General features: G+C 41.0%; 1 protein-coding gene and 1 long non-coding RNA gene across 3 annotated transcripts in view; one reads left to right on the plus strand and one right to left on the minus strand.

The window, feature by feature from the left end:
- Window positions 1-576: 576 nt before the first annotated feature.
- On the minus strand, window positions 577-19,481 carry LOC111924914 (uncharacterized). 2 transcript variants are annotated; one of them, XR_015286966.1, is made up of 3 exons: window positions 19,384-19,481; window positions 18,010-18,166; window positions 577-1,578 (listed from the first exon to the last, which is right to left on the minus strand). It is a non-coding gene; the product is annotated as an uncharacterized LOC111924914 (long non-coding RNA). The 2 variants fall into 2 exon arrangements; XR_002861915.2 differs by lacking the exon at window positions 19,384-19,481 and adding an exon at window positions 18,705-18,822.
- Window positions 19,255-19,833, plus strand: part of CHST9 (carbohydrate sulfotransferase 9) — an 86,549-nt gene continuing 85,970 nt past the window's right edge. Inside the window, exon 1 of the mRNA XM_023921211.2 lies at window positions 19,255-19,763. The gene's annotated coding sequence lies outside the window, so the exon portion shown is untranslated. The remainder of the gene's footprint in view (window positions 19,764-19,833) is intronic.

The following is a 19,833-nucleotide window of genomic DNA, read 5'->3' on the forward strand; positions in this document are numbered from 1 at the left end:
TTACACTGGCTGCTATTGGACTGCTCTGGTTTCATCTGGAATGGAGTTAAGTTTCCTCCTAGTGATGTGTTTTGGATTCAGAATGAGAATAATGCTGATAAAATACTGATATTTTAGCTGTTGTTAAGCAGTTCTTACCGTAAGTCAAGGACTGTTCAGTTTCCCAGCCTCTGCCAGTGAGCAGGTGTGCAAGAAGATGGGAGGAGCATGGGCAGAATGGGTGACCTGACCTGGCCAAGGGGTTATTTCACACTCTAGGACATTTTGCTCAGTACCTGACCTGGGGTAGGGGGTGGCAGTGGAGCAGATTGCTACTGAAGGACAGGCTGGGCATTGGTCAGTGGGTGACCACTAACTGCATTGTGTGTCACTTGCTTCTCTCCATTGCAATTGCTGGTTTTGTTCTATTTGACTTTATTTCAATTATTAAACCATTCTTATCTAAGCCTGTGTGTTTTACCTTTTTCTGAATCTCCTCCTCACCTCACTGGGGTAGGGGGGGAGAGAATGAGTGTCTGTGTGATGTTTCATTGCCAATGGAATTAAGCCACAACAAAGACAGGCATTAACACAATAAACCATTCTAATTTTTTTATATGGCCTCAACAACACACAAAAATACAGCTTAGCAAACATGGGAAGCAAATACATAGGATTACCATCTGCAAACAAATAATCAAAGTATAGTTTTAGCCTTTCCCACAAATTAGAGTTATGGCATTATTTGTAAAATAAAAATTGATATCCTGAATAGCCCAATGAAAAGCTCCAATTCTATTGAAAAGAATGAGACTGAATTCTTATACATAACTCCCATGCACACTTCTGCTCAGATTTGTCCTTCTTTGGCTCCATGCTAAGAATAAGACATGATTTTTTTTCCCCCCTATTTTAAAGTATGCAAAACATACAAAAAAATCCTGTATACTTTGCCTGTCGACCTTAACTTCTAGGCTTTCCTAACTTTTAAATATTTGCTCTTATAAATGTAGTTTACCACCAATCTCACCATTCTTATCCTTGTACTGTAATTAAGGTTTTGGAGATATTTTGCTTTACGTCTGTGGGTATTCTGTGAACTATCACTTTTTCACTTGTCAATTCATTCTTAAAAGCAGAAGTTCTTTTTAAATTTTCATAATGTAGAAAAGTTACTCCAGGGAGATTCAGCAGACTGACGATTCAGTGGCAGTCTAAATTAATCTGGATCAGGTGAGAAAGTGTTTTCAGAGTCACACCATGAATGCCAGCCTGCTTACAAATTCTGTTTCAGCTGTGAGCAGACTGTTCAGGCTAGAGGCATTTCAAAAGGGAAGAAAACATTTAGATCCTACTAAAGATAAACAATTTCTAGGCATCAAGAAAAAATGTAAAATCACATTCAAAGTGACAAGTTCCTCTGCCAGTTAAAATTCTTGAATAAAACTGGAAAGATAAGCCTGGGTGGAGATCACATACCATGTTGTTAGTGTCATGGATTTGATAATGGTGCTCTGAATTTTGGAAAGCTAATAGTTGCTAGATTGGAGGTTTGGCTGCAGGCATCGTTCTCTTCATTTTCACACAAACAGAAAAATTCTGTAAAAAAACCCAAATTGATGATAATATTTTAGGAGACATACATGTAGCTATAATAAAAAAATCCCAAAATATTATAGTTCCCATTAATCTTCTCCACACCACAAGACAAACACTACCAGTTTCTACATAACTCCTGTCCCTCTGATAAGGATTAAATTGTGCCATCTGTTAAAATAAAAAATGTAGCATAATATAAAAGCTCATATAGAAAAAGATATGAAGCATAACTCCTGTTTTTCAGTTTCAAAGGTAAATTAATCTATAATCAACGTGGGAATTTTTGTCACATTCAGTTTTTCAGCCACTTCAATTTTCTCTGCTTTCTAGACACCATTAAAGTACAGATTCAGTGTTCTATAAATGGAATTAAATTATTCATTATACCTATTAATATACATATGCATTACCTTGAATTGCACACACTGGTTATTACATAGTTCAGACAAATCACTAAATACTTAGAATATTGTATTATTTTTTCACCTATGGAAAATAATCCAATGCATGACATTTACCAAACTACAGAAATTTCATACACTAAGCATGTCTGAAGGAGTCTGCCCTGTCTGATCAAATCATCAAACTAATGATGCAACCATGTAAAATGTCTCCCTCTTGTTAAAGTTTTCGTCATATCTTAATAGGCATTTTATATGTCATGTCCATCATTTAGAGGAAAAAATTTCCATATAAGCTATGAAAAAAACCCAAAAACAACAAACTATTTATCTTGCATTTAATTATACAGGTCTTCATCTCCTATCTACTTCTTGCTACTAAGAATTTGTGCATGTGAGCAAAGAATAACATCCTTGCACTATTTTTAAGACTCTAAACAATTTCCCCAGTGCAAGGAATTAATAGCCAGTGGGATTTGCTATATCTTGAAATATGCATAAAGACATAGAGCTTTATCTGAGAAATTAGACCTTGTATGCCATATGTTTTTCAGATTTTTATATCTTTCCATTTTGTTATAAAAGTTCATAGAATATTATACCCATCTCTGAGGACGTGTTTTATTTAGTTCTTAAGTGTCTGCATTCATATTTCACTTACAACACTTTCCAAAAATACTGCCTTCAGCAATCTGACAGCCAAAGCAGAGGGATGGCTCCAAGAATGGGAATTATGGGAGTTTTCTTTTACTACCCCATAACTGCATTTCAGCTCTCATCAGTCAGGGGATATCCCTCCACCCCAGCCCCAAGATTTTTGATGCTTCTTGCAAAGTTGTAAATGACACTATTGTTTGTGAAACCAGATGGTTTACATGGTTTTAGTTAAGATGGCATTTAGATGGTGAACTCTGTGTTGTGAACTACAGAACTGTCTTTATCTATTAAAAGGTGCACTGGGTTGTCAAACCACAAAATTTGTGCTAAATTCTGACTGCTGGCAGAAAGGCATCTCAGTCAATGCTCATGTGACTAAGACTTTTGTCCTTAAAAGAAAAGGTGATGTTGGCTAAGTTTTGTCTCAGGCATGTGGAATCACTATTCCACTATTCCACTATTCCAGTGGCAGATGTTCTTGGCAATTGTTAAATGAGCTTCAGATGGTAGCTTAGAAGCTTGACCTTAAACATTTTTCTCCTTCAACCGTAATTTTTAAATGAAGAGATGTGTAGAGCTTGTTAAGTTTTTCTCCAGGATTTAGACTGAAGATAAAATGATGAGGCTCATCAAGAAGATGGATGATGATATTATCTTGTCTTGAATTCATCACAAGTGAAGTTTGACAGAATCATCTGTTCACCATTATCTATAAAAAGATTTTAAGGGAAAAGAAATAGCCCGGTAATTTTGTTCTTTTTAGACCTCTTAGAAACTAAAGAAAACCAATTTTCTGTTTGAATCTTTTATTCATTGTTTGATAAAATTTCATTTATTTATGCAGATTGTTTTCTGCTAGGCTGCTCAGGGTAAACCCTAACATGATGTGTTTATCCTAACAGAGGACAAACCACTCTGCTCTGAGATTTAAAGAACTCATGTAAAACTTCCTTTCTGCTCCAAAAGTTGATGTACATATTTTTAGATCATTTACTACTCTTATCACAGTAATCACCAGATAGTTTGTCAGAGATTGTAAGAAAGTTCATCTCCACAGGAAGCTTTATAATTTAGAAAATAACATCTTAAATCATCAAACTCTCCTGCCTGCTGCATTTATTTCCTACATGCAAGGTTAAAGGAGGATAACTCATTTTTCATTTCCTCATTAGAAAAGAAAACAACATGTCATTGCAGTAAAACTTCTGTATGCTACTTCACTACATGGGTACATGTAGTGAAGTGGGTGATTTTTGAATGCACAATAGACACATGCTGTAAAATCATAATCTGATTTAATTTTCTCCATTGATTTTGTTTTGCTCTGATGTACCCAAAATTCTACCATTTATACTGAAAATTGTACTCCAGAGTCACATTTCTTCCAGCAGAGAGCAGGTAAAATTCTGTCTCAGAAGGGCAGCAGGCTCAGGGCAGGAATTGAATCCTTTTGGGGCACAGGCACAATTTCAGAGCTGTGGGGCACAACTCAGCTGGGCTCTGCATACCCTGCTTCCTTCCCATGGATATGATGGTGGTGCAAGCAGACAGTATATATCAGATATATATCAATATATATCCATGTCTTCTCCCAAAGTAGCTTGAAAGCACAGTGGAGATGCATACATGGACAGGACTCTACATTAATAGTGCATCTGGTAGTTTAGATATAGTCATAAAAACATCAGATATGGCCTGGACTTGCAGACCTCCTTGGCTAGCTTGGTCTCCTTGCAGGGCAGGGTGAAGCACTTAGTGGATGAGAGGAGAACTGCAGATGTTGTCTACCTAAAACTTTGGTTTGAGCCTTGACGCTATTTCCCACAGGATTCTTCTGGAGAAACTGCTTGTTAATGGCTTGGATGAGGAATGCTTCAGTGAGTAAAAAAGCCGTCTGGATGGCCAGGCCAGAGTGGTGATGAATGGAGTTAAATCCAGTTGGTGGCCAGTCACAAGCGGTGATCCCCAGTATTGGAGCCAGTGCTGTTTAATTACCATCAGTGAGCTCACAGAAAACATCAAGTTGGGCGGGCGTGCTGATGTGCTGGAGGTCAGGTGGGCTCCACAGCAAGATCTGGACAGGCTGGATTGATGGGCTGAGGTCAATTGTGTGAGGCTGAAAAGGCAAAATGTTGGATCCTGCACTTGGGTCACAACAACTCCAGACAGAGCTGCAGGCTGGGGGAAGAGTGGCTGGAAAATTGTCTGAAGTAAAAAGCCCTGGACTGACATCTAGATGGGCATGAGCCAGCATTGCTTTGGCCAAGAAATGCACGGGCTTTTATCAGAAGTAGTATGGCCAGCAGGACCAGGGCAGTGATTGTCCCCTGTACTCAGCACTGGTGAGATCACACATTAAATTCTGTTCAATCCTCTCTACAAGAAAGATATTGAGGGGCTGGAGCATATCCAGAGTAGGGCAATGGAACTGGTGAAGGGTCTGGAGCCCCAGCCTTAGAAGGAGTGGCTGAGGGAGCTCGGTTCTGTAGCCTGGAGTAAAAGAGGATGAGGGAAGATCTCTACTCTCTCTACAACTACCAGAAAGAAGGTTGTAGTTAAGTGGGGGTAGGCTCTTCTCCCAGGTAACAAGAAATGGGACAAGGGGAAATGGCCTCCAGTCACTTCAAGAAAGGTTTAGACTGGATATTAGGAAATTTTTTTTCAATGCAAGATTTACCAAGCACTGGAACAGGTTGTTAAGGGCCTGAGATCTCTGAAGGTATTTAGAAATCTTAAAATATGGTGCTTAGGGATATGGTTTCATAGTGGACTTGACATTGCTAGGTTAACTGTTAGACTTGATGATTTTAAAGGTCTTTTCCAACTTAAATGATTTTATTATTCTATATCCTACTGCTTCAACCATTTTTGGCACCAGAACTTCAGAACGCAAATTAATGAACTTCAGAAGAAAGAAAGAACTTTAGAAGAAAGAAAGAAATGTACTTAGAAGAAAGAAAGTGAAGGCTAAATACAGCTGGCAAGTAGAATCTGAACCTTCGATTGTAAAACACTTCTAGGCCCTTTTGAATGAATAAATCTCTGGAAATATTGACTTGGAAATATTTAAAGGCTGCCATTGGTCATAGCTTTGATCTATAGATAATTCAAGAAAATAAGATCTAATAACATATCTTATTAAAGCTGATGAATGTAATCAGTAGCTTTCAGCCTGACTGAATATTGAATATTCCTTTATATAGCAATAACTCAAAAAAGTAGGGAGTCATTGCTGAGGGTAACTGGAAATAAAGCCATGAGGCCAAAAAGGATTCCCTAAAGTTAATTACAAAACCGTTGGGCTGTGGTATTGATTTATGTAAAAGCCCATTCCTACATGTGCATCAGACAGGCAGGGGTACATTTCACTGAGGGAGTGACCCTGGGAGCAGGCAGAGAGGTTTGGGACAGTCCCAGGTGGCTGAAACAGGCCCCTTGGTGCCCATCATCCATGCTCATGACTTCAGGGAGCAAAGGTGGGCCCATTACACCCAAGCAGCACCTGGATGTAACCTTCAGGTAGAAGATTTTCTGGTCTTTGATGAGATATATGAAAAGTACAGTGAATTTAATCACAGTTCACTACAGACATTATTCTCATCATTGGGTTCAGACAAACAAAATTAACTCTTCTTTTCTGCCTTTTTTCCCCAGAGATACCATGAGGTGCAGGCTAAGGCTAGCTGACTGCGACAGTACAAGTGAGTGTGACACAAGTTTGGCTTGTGCAAAATGGAGAAAAAACAGTTTGTTTCTCTTTCAAGCTGCTGGAGAATGAAGTTTGTATATCAATAGTCATGATGAATTCATCTTGTGTAATTTGAAACCAGCCTGGTCCAAAATTGTCCAGAAGACTGTTAAAATCAATGTAACTATGGAGTGAATAATTAGAATTCAATCAACAGGGAAAGGTGCTGATTCTTAAGATAGAGAAATCAATATACAGCATGGCAGAAATCATAAATTATAATGACTGCATTCAGAAGGCAACCTGCTCTGTACTTTTAGGATTGAGAAATAATTACATCTTTTGCTCCCTCTGTGGGTATCCACCCAGTACACACAAAGCTCTCTCTACCTGTACTTACTTTTTTTTCCTTAATCATGGAAATTTGGCTCATGATAAACAATTTTAATGTTCCGGTCAACATTGGGAAAATGATAATTTAAAAAAAAAAAAGCAAAGAGACACGATAGATTTCTTCATGCAAAAGAAAAATTCACTAATGCAGATCACTTTAATAATTACAGTAACCATTAAGGTAAATACAAGGATTTAGTCCAAAGGTGTCATATCAGAAAAACTGGTATTTCAGGGATTTAGAGCCCAGAGGTTCTAAAAGGTCTATTAAGGGCCTAGAGGTGGGGAGACAGTAACTAAAGTGGTTACCACCTCACGGTAGCAACTTGGGTGTAGAAAGTCATTAGAATTTAAGTACAAAGTGTGCAATATCTGAAGCTGTTAAAATACTCTTCTTAGATTTCAGGAAGAATGTATTCAGAAGCAGATGTTTGCATCAAAGCTTCACAGTAAAGTTTTGACAAAGTAAAAGACACAAGCTTCTATAGTTTATTTTTGGGTTTTGATACAAATTCTGCTCAGAATAAAAGCACAGGAAAACCATGTGAAATTATATATTGTTCTATGTCTCTTAAGTCATCTCATTAAAGATGAGCAATAATAAATTTGGAAGGCTTTCTGAGCAAGGCCCACCAACTTCAGTTGCTAAGATTAAGCTCTGGAGTGCCGCAGAAAAGCAAGCAAACAAGTTACTGGAATAAAATAAGCAGAAAAGAGATGAGAAAAGAGAATGACATGTAGTATGTTGACCTAAAAAATTGCTAAATAATAGATTTTATTTCTGTGATCTGTAGGTGGTCCTCGGTTCATCTGCACATGGTTTTGCTTATAAAACAAAAAATCCATTTCTCAATCCTGCAAGCTAAGCTTAGCAGCTACTCCATCTGCTGAGTTACAGTAGCAGGCAGAGGCTGTACTCTGTCACTGGGTGTTATTTGTATCCAGGGTACAGTGAAAGGTTGTAATTGCAAGCAGTGACCTCCTTTTCCTCTCTTTGCATGGGAATTTGTACCAGGGACTTCCAGACAGGGGCAACATTTTGTAGGTGGGCCCTGCCATAATTCCTTTTTTCCCCTGGGGAGAGGGGAAAAAAAGATCAGTGGACTGCAAGTGGGTGCTGGATTTCTGTCCTGGGCTGGTCAAGTGATTCTCTCCTTTAGTCTAGAATATAAAGTTTTGCTTCTTTGCAGCTCATCAGATTCCAAATCAGGTCAACTGCGTGACTAGAGGTTGCTCTGAGTAATCATGGAAAGTTATTGCTGATCCCAGGATGCCCCGGTTTGGCATTAAGCGTAACTGTTTTAGTAATATAATAAAAATCTCAGTTTTGTGTGTGTCTTCAGTTCTGTCCTGCAGAGAAGCATTTAAACTCTTTAGGAGTCTCTGCCATTTAATATTATACTATACTGGCTCAGCTTGCAAAAAGAAAAGTACATTGGCAATAAGTTTCATTTTTATCACTGCTAACTGTCACACTGACAAGACAGATAATCTTCCCTGATTACTTCCTTCATGTTTTATTAGAACATGCTCCTGCATTCATTCAGATATTTAATTTCACTATTGATGTCTGCTTCCTAAAACATAAACAATTCTGTCTTTGTTTGAAAAAAGGTTTACATGATATCCAATAATTGCCTAAAGTGACAGCATCCACCAGCTCAATGCATTCTCCAAGGTTACTGGACTCAAGAGCATTTTCAACTACTAATTGTTTTTCTTCATGCTTCTTCGTTTTTCCTTTAGTCTGGTAATTAATTTCATCATTCCTTCCTCAGGTTTTCATGTTCACACACTAATTTTCTTCCTCAAGCTCCTGAAATCTTTTTGTATACCTTAACCTTTGGATAGAGGCACCATCCTCCTGAGCATGCTCCCCATTTCTTATGTGGGGCTCTGCTAAATGAGGTAATTCTAGGGCTGTCCTGTCAGACTCAGAAGGGATCCTGCAGATTTACACAGGTATGATTAAATGTGGGGTTAGTTATTCACAGATAAAATAGGTTTTCCCTTGCAGTTCCATTAAGCACTTACCGTTTGATTGCTACGTGTAGTGGTAAGCTCTAAACTTTTTTGCTGGCTTCCTGTCTGGCCACTATCTCATTGGAGAGAGCCTGAGGATCTCTTCCTTCCCTGCTTGAGAAAGGCACTGACAACAGCTAAAGGGAAATTCTGAATAATCATAGCATCAGCTGGGCTTAGACTCCCACTGAGAAACAGATAAAGATCTAGATCCTTTCAAGGAGGAAGTAGCAAGGAATTGCTTTGGCTGCCACTCTCTGTGGAAATAGCGATTCAGTCTTGTCCTGGTTTAGGGAATGAATGTTGGGGGATGGCAGTGAGACACAGCCACCACTGGCTTCAGGACTCTTATCCCAAAGGCTTTGGCAGCATTAACCTGATAGTTATTCATGCTCATGCAGGAGAGCACAGACGTGTCAGAATAAAATGCCTTACCTGTGCCCATTAGAAGCTGTTAGTTGGCAACAGGATCTCATTCTCCCAGCACCATAAACTGCTGCTTCTGCCATGGCATGCCTACCCCATAGGTTTTGCAATAGCTGTGTGTAACCATTTCAAAATATTGACGCTGATTTACAAGATCACTGTAGGCAGTGAAAATCAGAAATGTGAAATTCATTGATCTGCTCTGATCAGTGCTTAATATAACCTCAAATGCAAAAGTGTGTATTTCTGGAATATAGGATATTTCATTATCACATTTAGAGGGAAAATGTTTGTTATGAAGCATCAGTCTTTGTGGTTCTGGTGACTAGAAGAAAGCCATTCAGTCTGAATATTGAACCTACCCACACACTGTAAGCTACCATACATGAAAGAGATGGAGAATACATTTTATCTATTCACTTCAGGATACTAAATTGCATGTAGTTAATACAGAAGCTTTTGCTATCAAACTATTCCTTCTTTAAGTGGTGGTGGTGGTGTTAGAGGTAATGGTGGTGGTTCTGGCTTTCTAACACTAAGCTAGGGGAAGAAAAGACCTTAGTGAAGCAGAAAGTGTGAACATAACAATGCAGAAATGAAAAAGGATGTTCAGGGGCAAGTGTAATACCAGAAATGTGTTGTAATTCAGTTATTGAAAACGACCAGGTTTTGCGCTCTCATCATCTTCTTAAAGGATTGAATTAGTCCTCTTTGATGCTTAGAAGTCTCTTTTTCTATACAATGTAATCTTTACAGGCAGCTGCTACAGAATGCACCATAATGAAGGCAGGTGTTGGATACAAGATACATTTATGTTATAAGGTGAATTTCCTACATTTTATTTGAAGTTGATCTATCAATTGCAAACCATGATCTGATGTAGATAAATGAGAGGCCCAGTTTTGCTGGTAGGGTGGCAGAATGGAAATTGTAACTGCAGACTGCAGACCCAGAATAGTATTACAGCACTATGCATATACTTATTGGGGACAAGGAGGCCTGAGCAAATGCTGTTAACTCATTTATTCTGACTGCCTAGAGAGGATAAATTACCCCTATATTAAAAATATACTCTAAAAGCATGTATGCAGATACTTAGAAAGAAAAGATGATCTGAAAGAAAACCTGCCCCCTATCTCATTAGTGAAATATCATTTATTTTCTTTACTAAAACCTCTCTTCTCCCCCCCATCCCAATTTAAATTGGCAGATTTAAATAGGTGATAGTAAGACCAGTGAGAGCCTGAATTTTTCCATCTTTTTAGACCCTTTTGATGGTTTGGAGGTTGCTCAGTGTAAAATCTGATTGTTTCACAACTGGCTACCAGCGGCTGGCTAGTTGGTCCACCTGGAAGAAGGGAAGTGGCAGTAATTTTGTGTAGGTTCTGGACTGGGATAAGAGGAATCACAGGTGAACAGTCTGGCTGCAGACACAACAGGAGTTTCATGTTGGGGAGCTCTGAACTTCTAGGTTAATAAATCCAAGGTGTAGTGAGAGAATGTATTTGCTTCTGTGTCACGTATGGACCTCTGACAGCAGGGTGTCTGTGGGATTTGCTAATAACCATTTCCCTGTAAGCTACCTAACATATGGAGGGTTTTTTTAACTGTAGATGATCCTGAAAATCCCGACTACTTCAATTTATTTGCTTTTGAAAACATAACTTGGCAGTCAGTGTTATTACACTGACACAAGCAGCAACTGTGTACCACACACCAATCTGAGATTAAGGAAAACAAACAAAAATTCCTGCTATTTTAATTCACTGCTGTAAGTTTCAATTGGTTTTGTAAGCTAAGCTCTTTTTAGATTACTTACAAATCTGGAACAAAGGAACACACAGATACAAAAAGACTTGAATACAAATGCTTCATGTATGCATATAGACTTAAACATGACTTCAACATATCTGTTGACTTCAATATATACAATCAAAAAAGAGTTTGATGACAACTCATAAATGTTTGGTTAAGGATGTCCCTATGTGTGTACAGGGCCCACATTTCTTGCTGTTTCTGCTCCAGTCTTATATACAAATTAAAAGACTTTCAGCTCTTCTGACCAAGAACTTCACAGTTTATAAACAATAAAATAAATTGTGGTATCTATGCTTTAGTTCTACAAGTACTGTCAAATATTTACCATGATGACTGTAAAATTTTCCTAAGCAATACCTTTTGTACCTAAGCATTTAGCTTCAAAGGAGTAATTACGAAGCAGAGCATTTATTTGTAAAGCAAACAAGAGAATAGCTGGCTGCTTTGTTTATTCTTTAGCTATTTTCCTATAGTAATTAAGATAATCCCAAAAATTACAAAACAGAAACATTAATGCTTTTCCATTTCCAAAACTGGATTAAATTCCCAAGCACACATTTTTTAAAAAATAATTTCAACAAGTATAAACAACCACTCCATTTGTGCAGCCCAGGTCAGGGGTGTACTGGGAAAGGCACTTGAGAATATGTCCCTCAAGGTCACAAATCCTGCCAGCAAACCTGCTTCAGTGTGGGCTTCTCTCCATGTTTCCACAGGTCCTGCCAGGAGCCTGCTCCAGCACAGGCTTCCCATGGGGTCACAGCCTCCTTCAGGCATCCACCTGCTCTGATGTGGAGTCCTGCACAGGCTGCAGATGGATTTCTGCTCCACCACAGATCTCCATGGGCTGTAGAGGCACAGCTGCCTTACCGTGGTCTGCACCACAGGCTGCAGGGGGGATCTCAGCTCTGGTGCCTGGAACACCTCCCTCCCCTCCTTCTGCACTGACCTGGGTGTCTGCTGAGCTGTTCCGCTCACATATTCTCCCTTCTCTGTTTTCAGATACAACCTGCTCCTGTAAAGTAACTTTTTTCTCCTTTTTAACTCAGTTAGCCCAGAAGTACTACTACTGTCACTGGTAGGCTCAGCCTTGGGCAGTGCTGGGTCTGTCTTGAAGTCAGCTGACATCAGCCCTGTCACACATGGGGGAAGCTTCTAGCAGCTTCTCACAGAAGCCATCCCTGTAGCCTGCCTCCCCCAGATATTGCCATGCAAGCCCAATACAGGGTGATAGATCACACTCCTCTCTCCAGATGTGGAGTAACCATCTTTAGCAATGAAAGCACTACACGAGCGTAGTTGTGGAAGTTCGTGATCTGTCCCAAGTTATTCATTAAGTATTCTTATATTCCATCCATAAGATGGAAGGGTGGAAAATTATGATACCATCTGGAAAAGATGAGTTCAGTATTTGCAATCCTAAAGTAAGTCCTGGAGAATGGGTTATTTAAAGCATCCTTGAGAAAGTCACCTTTGTTCAGCAGGTTACAATGAGACAGAGACAGGAAGAGGGTGGCTTGCACTAGATTCATGACAGGACACACTATCCTGTGTCCTTTGGGAAAAGAACAAGAAGCACATGAAATAAACAGGGGGAAACTATATTGGTTATGAGGAAACAAGTCCTAAAAAAAAGAAAAACCTTCCTGTGAAACCTAATTACTAAGTGAAAGTAAGCCAAATCCTGGAGAGCATGGTTTATATACAGTTGAGCTGAGCCGAGCCAAGGGAAATTAGCAGGAATCCTGTGAGATGTGTTAGGATTTTATGATCCTGAGGCTCCATCATGGCGTTCCCTTGCATTTTTTTGGTACAGCATTTTGCAGCAGTGGGGCCTGAAGGCAGGAAAAATAGCTGTGGGTATGTGACAGGAGGGAAATGCCGTTGGCTAGAGAATTTTCTGCCATTACCCACGTTTCCAGAATTGCTCCAAGCCTTGTTCCCAGCCTGAGCTACACAGCTCTTCCAGATCTCTTTCTCTTTGAACAGTCCAGCATTAGAGGCATGTTAGTTTTCCCAGGCTACTCTTCCATTCAGTGTGTGAAGTTTAACATTTTAAAAGCTGTTATGCTGTTATGAAGATGCAGAGTTTTAGTGCCCATGCATGCTACTGATGCAAATCCATCCCATATCCCAGTCTTAATGAAGAGTTTCAAATTCATGATGATATTCCCAGAATGAGGAACACAATTCCAAACAATGAAGTGGTTAGGGAAAGGGTTAAGAGAATGAGATGTGCAGCTTTATCTACCCTGCCAGATCTTATTTATGTTAAAGAGCATCACATGATGCTCAACACCATCAAATACTGGCAGTAGATTTAGCTACATTAGCACAGTAAGACTAAAATTTTATAGCTAAAAGAAGATGACCCACCAGAGCAATCACCACTGTCTTGGTGAAATATCTTATCTAAAAACCCAACTGTGAGAATATTTTTTGGCATAAAATAGGCAATAATAGGTTAAGCATTTTGTTTGTGGTCCCTGAAAAACTGTATTTAGTTTTATATGTACCTCAGCTTCTAGCTAGAGGGAGGTGTGTGACAAGCAGTGAAATTTGTTGCAAATCTTAGGCTGCCCAGCATGTGTCCTACATCCAGTATAGAATATTTGACTTCATTTTCCTTAGACTGACACTGTAATAATACCTTGTGGAGATGCAAAAGCATGGGACAGTCCCAACACTTGCTCATACATGAAGCATTACACAACAACCAAACACTTGGGACTAATGTTCACACAAGATTTTGGATCATTTTTTACTCTCTAGTTCTTTTTCTGTCTCTTACATACTATGGTTGTCAGTCTGCCTAGCATTTATTCTACTTTTCAGCTTCATTTGTCCCAGAATTTCTCAGGAACTTTATTTTTTTTCTGGCACACATGAATACCATAATGACATCATTTGCTCTGTGTATGAATCCAAGCTGTCAGAATGGGTTCAAGATACGTCCATTGGTCCTAATAAGAAATGCAATCATTCAACACATAGTCCAATGCTGACACTGGAGAAGAAAAAAACATCCTGTTTTATTTCATTCAGTCCTCCTTTAGCTTCAGGACAGCTGCCAGGCTCTCATGTAATCATTTTTCTGCTTTTCATTCCAGGTATTTTAGGATGCAAGAGGAACAAGAACATTGGAATTGCATATTTACTGCTATGGTATCTTATTTCAACAGATTGTGAATTACTTTGGAGGTACCCCCAGTTTCATGAATCAGTTTGCTTCTCTGTCAATTTATATAGACAGCTTGTCAACAGATGTTGAATTAGTGCAGAACTCTGCACTATCAAGAGTGTTGTTGGGAGAAAGGGAATTTTGTTTGTCTAACATTCAAGGGATGTGTAAAGACCAAAGAGCAATACGTAGAATTTACTTCTGTAGCATTTAGCAGTCATGCAAAAGACAGCAAAATCGGTCTAAAAGAGGTTTTTACAAGTTTTTTTCCCCAGTCTTTGTAATATCTAAGAGCAGTCAGTTGTAGCTGAGAAATCTAGACACCACAGTAAGGATGGAGAAGATCAGCAGTATCCCTTAGTGAAAACTGGAAGACAAGAACATACCCTTCAAGATCTTTATGGATCCTTTTAAAGCATTTAAATCAGTTAAGGACTTTCTCAACTCATTTTGTGTGGTCATTGTGATACCAATAACTGAAAGACCAAAGAAACTGTCTCCCAGTTTAGCACTCTGGTACAGTAGCTATTCTATTCCAGGAGAAGCCATAATCAAGCATTATTTGGTGGAAAAAAGATGAATATTTCCTCTTCTCTAGACCAACACAAACTAGAAATTACAATGGCTTTTACAAACATATTTCAAAAGGCCTGGAAGAACACACTTCTTTTTTTTTTTTTTTAAGAGGAACTTCCTCTACAAGCCACATTTCAACAGAAACCCTCCTGACACTAATTAAGGACCTCATTCATCCATTTGGTCTGTGATTCTGTGGAGGGCATTCACATCTAAACTTTGTAGTGAGATGAGACCATTTTGGGGAAAGTGTGACCTCCTGATTTTTAGATGGGCTATCCAGGAGGACAGCAGAGGACAACTTACACAGGATCACAGGAAACCTGTATCCCACCTCCAGCACATGACTGGGTCAGCCATGGGGTCAGGCCAGGTAGCTCAGGGGGCTATCCAGTGTTGTATTAAAAAGGTTCTATGCATGGAGCCTGGAAAACTGAATATACCTCCTCTAAGATATAAATGCATCATATAACAGCATGAATAATCACATAAACCCTGCTCACCCAGAGCTAGGGCAGAGGGAATAAGAGAAGGGGAACTAATCTCAACCTTTCCATTTACACCTGTTAATGGAATTCCTCACCAGTCACTCAAATACTGAATTAATTCACTTTTTTTTCAGAAATAAATTTTTCAGGACATCCTAAGGCATTTTGCAGCCCTGCAGCACTTGACAGAGTAGCATCTGCTATTTGAAGAACATTTAGAATTGGAGTAAGATAATGCACCGACCTTCAGACAAAAAAATAAAAAAATGCTGTTACTGTTTAGTTTTGGCTGTCTTCTGAGAACAGGAGCCCATTAGGATAAAATAGCTTCACAGTCAACTCACTGAAGTGTTTAAGTCAAGTTTTTGGAGACTGCTTAAAAACAAAACTTTGTAATAGCTGAAGAACCACAGACACTTTGAATTGCCTAATATTTTTGAATGAGAACACAGCTTGCTTAGAAAGGCTTTGATAATTACCTCAGCATACCAGTTACTGAGAAAATGAATTTTATACCAAGTTGCTAGCAGTTTTTTAAAGAACAAAGCAAATGCCCCATAGCAATGCTTGGTAGAGGCAAATTTTAGCCTCCTAACTGAGGAAAGGGGAATGTTTTAGGTGGTGTATTTCTAGCTAATTAGATGAAAATGAAAAAAGCTCAAGGAAATAAAATGAAACTACTTGCTGAATGGTTTTTACCCTGGAGCAAAAGACACCTTCATAATTATAAAATGTTTTTAATCACCAAAGGCTTGTTTAATGGGCTTTATATTTATATATAACACACTGAAAGTATACCAGTGTGGTCTGTCCTAAAAGTCAGTGCAGCAAATGATAACAGCACTTGGAATGAATTTGGCTAATCAAAAAAGGCCTCTGAAGGTCTAATCCTTCCCCTTTGGAAAAAAATCATGCCAAATAGGCAGAGTTCTGTCACTGCTGCTACTTGAGCCAGGGTTTTTATATTAAATTTTTTCTTTAAACGTAAGAATCTCAAATTCTGATTCAAATGTGTGTATCTATGCAGATGGCTGCACTAGATTTGCAAAAAAATTTGAAAAATAACAAATGGAAACCTAGGCTGGGTGGAGAGTTCAGTAAGTGAGGGGAATTTCTTACCAGCTTACAGGAATACGGTTTCTGCCCCATGGTTTGAGCACCCACAAATTCAGGGGCCATACACAGTGCACAGTCTATGGAGAAACAGCCCTGAGAGTGGGTTACTGTGACCTACCTACCGACCCTCCACACCAAACTTTCCTCCATGGCTATTCCTGAAAATCTACACAGGAAATGTGTGTAAAGAGACTAAATTGGTCTTACTGCAGAGGAAAGGTGGTTTTATTTCAGCAAATTGACCTCTAATTTTTGTCAGGTTGCAGCTTCGATTCACAGCCCGTTACCTTTCCTCTCTAAGAGCACTGACCGCTCCTGCGAGCAAGCATCACCACCTGGCTGTTGTCTCACTGCTTTCAGAGGATGATGCTGCTTCTTTAACTCTTGAGCTACTCATCTACAGAATTCATGGGAAACATGCAGAAACCTGCCAAGAAGAGAGTTGGTGATGTAGGCGCTGGCTCCACACCAGCCCTGCTGACACAGACAGACTGCCGCCACCCTTCTGTAATTTGTTTCTTTTTTGCTACATGTCAGGCTTCAGAAGGTGCTGATTACAATTACGTAGTTGATGAGTTTCCCAATCCAGTGTCTAATTTCACCTGCACGTTGAATTTTTAATCTTTAATCTGGTAAAGATAGTTCTATCAATAGCTGGACTGCATCCTCTGCACCAGAAGAATCTGTGTGGAACAAGTATTATAAAACTAAGTGCACCAGGCTGGAGTTCTTTGTGGTTTGGGGCTTTTTTGTTTGGATGGGTTTTTTACAAAATTGTAAAACAAGACTTGGCTTTACCCCAAAGTAATTAATTTATTCCGTTAACTGCAGAAAAATAAAAATGAAGACATCTGATCTATTCAGTGTTATATATAAGTTTAATTAGTTGATGGATGAAGCCTGAGTAGATCAATCTGAAGAAATATGTTTGCTGCATGTACTTACTGAGTGAAATTAAATCTACAACACCCAGAAGGGTAATCTGTATATCCTTACTAGAAGCTTCAGTGACCTTCATTACAATCTTTGAATGTATTACATCAGGAACCTAAAATTCAGTTGGCATGTTGTTTTTCTCTAAAATCTCACTGGCCATCAGGGACTAATACATCTGTAACTTAAATATGAAGCTACTTTTTTTTTTTTTTTTTATTAAGGCATATGGTTAACATAGGATCACATCCCTGCCAGGTTGTCTAAAAAGGGAAATACGCTCAACTCCCCTGAAATAGCAAAAAAACCTGACATATTCTATTTCACACTCTCCTTCTTCCCCTTTTATTTCTACTAGGCCAGACAAGCTACAGGTGTGAGGGATTGTCTTTACTCACTAGAACTTTAAAACGGATCCATGGTTGGCTTTAACAGAAAAACCTTCTCTCCCTAGGCTTTCTCCGAGCTGCTAGCTCCTATAATGAACTGTGACTAGGGAAACCCTTAAGTGAGATAAACCAGAGAAAATTTATAGCACCACGGTGAGATTATATGTATTCACACAACCCAAACTAAGCAGGAGCAGGACAGTTTAGCAGCTGGACTGAAAATCCAAGGGAACACTCCTGCACACAGGTCTCGGCTGCCTACGGCTGTTACAGATCCTGGAGCACTTTTCAACCAACATCTAAGCTTTGGACAGGGTAATTACACTCTGCCTAGCTAACTCACCTTGGAAATCTGAGAGCACCCAGCTCGCTACCCTCTGCTCGGAAACACTTGATTTTAGCTGCTGGGCGCTGTTCAGCTTCCTGCCGAGGCCGTGCTGCGCTGCCTGGGGAAGAGATCCCTGGGTGCTGTCTCCGCAGAGTGCGAGGTGATTTGAGACCTGTTGGAGTACAAGATGTTGCAGAAACATGAATGGTTACATTAGCGTTACTCCAGGAGAGCTCTCAATGCCACAAGAGAGCAATGGGAGTGAATCAGGGAGCCCTTCAGAGGGATCTGTCTGCTGGGGCAGCTCTAGGAATGCCCGAAGGGGGGAGAGACAGCAGTCATTTGAGCACAGCTCTGCAAAGTCACAGCTCCTCTCTGCTCACCCCACCTCAGCGAGGGCCAGAGCTGTTTCTTCGGGGACTTCCCTGAAGAAATGTAAGCAAAGCGATATTCCCGTTAAAGAGAAATAATGCCATTTATCTACATGGTTGGTCTGTTGTCACTATAAGCAGATAAGACATGAAGCTCCTATAAGCACTAATTAAACATTTTTTCTCCGTCATCCTGTTTCCCATTGACGACAATAAAGTTTCTACGCTACCTGTTTTAGTAGCTAATTAAAACTACGAGTTGCCTGTACCTGGCAGCTTAGACATATTTATTCGCTAGCACAGGGAGAGCTACCCCGGATATGCAACAGCAAACAAAACCTTTTAGCAAAGCTCTTCATCTCCGGGCGGCGGGGAGGGAGCGCGGTGTCACGGGCGGTGCGGGCGCACACGGGGGTGCCCGGGGGCACTCACCTGCCCCTCGGGGAGCCGCCCGCTGGCCCCGGGGGTGTCCCGAGCCGCCGGGGCCCCTCCCCAGCCCGCCCGGCCCCGAAGTTTGGCGAGGAAAGTTTGTGTGTAGGCGCCGCTGCGGCAGCGCCTCCCGGGAGCGGCGGGAGCGGCGGGCAGGTGAGGGAGGGGCTGCCGCCGGGCACCCACCGGGGAGCAGCGGGAGGGTGGGCGAGCCTGCGGCGGGATCCGCTCCGCGGCCCCGGCTGCAGCCGCTCCCCGCCGGCACCGCCCAGCCCCGCCGCGCCGGGGCTTTCCGCGGCGGAGCCGGAGGCGGCGGCACGGCCGTCCCGGTACGTGCGGCCGGACCGGCCCTGAGGGACGAGGGGACCCCGAGGGGAGCCCCGGACCCCGAGCGGAGCCCCGGACCCCGAGGGGAGCCCCGGACCCCGAGCGGCCCCGAGCGGCCCCGAGCGGGGGCGGCGCGTCCCAAGTTGGGGAGATGGCAGAGCCCCCGCTGCGGCACCGCGCTCCGCAACTTTTCTACGTGCTCCCTACACACACACACACACTACACATACATACACATAGAGCCCACTCCTTCGTCACGCACCGGGAATCGGGAATTCGTGGCACGTCTCCAAAATAATAAAAAATGGGCTGGTATTTCGCCTGTGCGTTTTCTGGCAGTGGAGTGAATGACTGGGGCGGACTGCGAGTCTTGTTGGCATGCTGATAGCACCTCGGTTCACTGCAGTCCGTAAACAAGACCCTGTCATTTAAACAGTTCAAAAGAGGGGAGATCTGACTTTGAGAGAGTCCTTTTGTTAATGTTCCTTATCCTGGGACTGGGAAGAAATCCCACCTGTAATCCTGTTAGAAGACTGAGAGCCATCAAGTTGCTGTCTTGTGAGCAGTGTTTTTGTTTAACTTCCCAAAATCCAGGCGGCTTCCATGGGACTGCCCGCTGACTGCCAGGAGTGCTTCAGACAGGTAAGAGCTAAGCATGCCAAACTTGCCTTCTTCTGCTGAGGTCCCTCAGTCCTGGCTGGGAAATGTTACT

Source organism: Cyanistes caeruleus, chromosome 1, assembly GCF_971803275.1.
Source record: "Cyanistes caeruleus chromosome 1, bCyaCae1.hap1.1, whole genome shotgun sequence".
Taxonomy (NCBI): Eukaryota; Metazoa; Chordata; class Aves; order Passeriformes; family Paridae; genus Cyanistes; species Cyanistes caeruleus.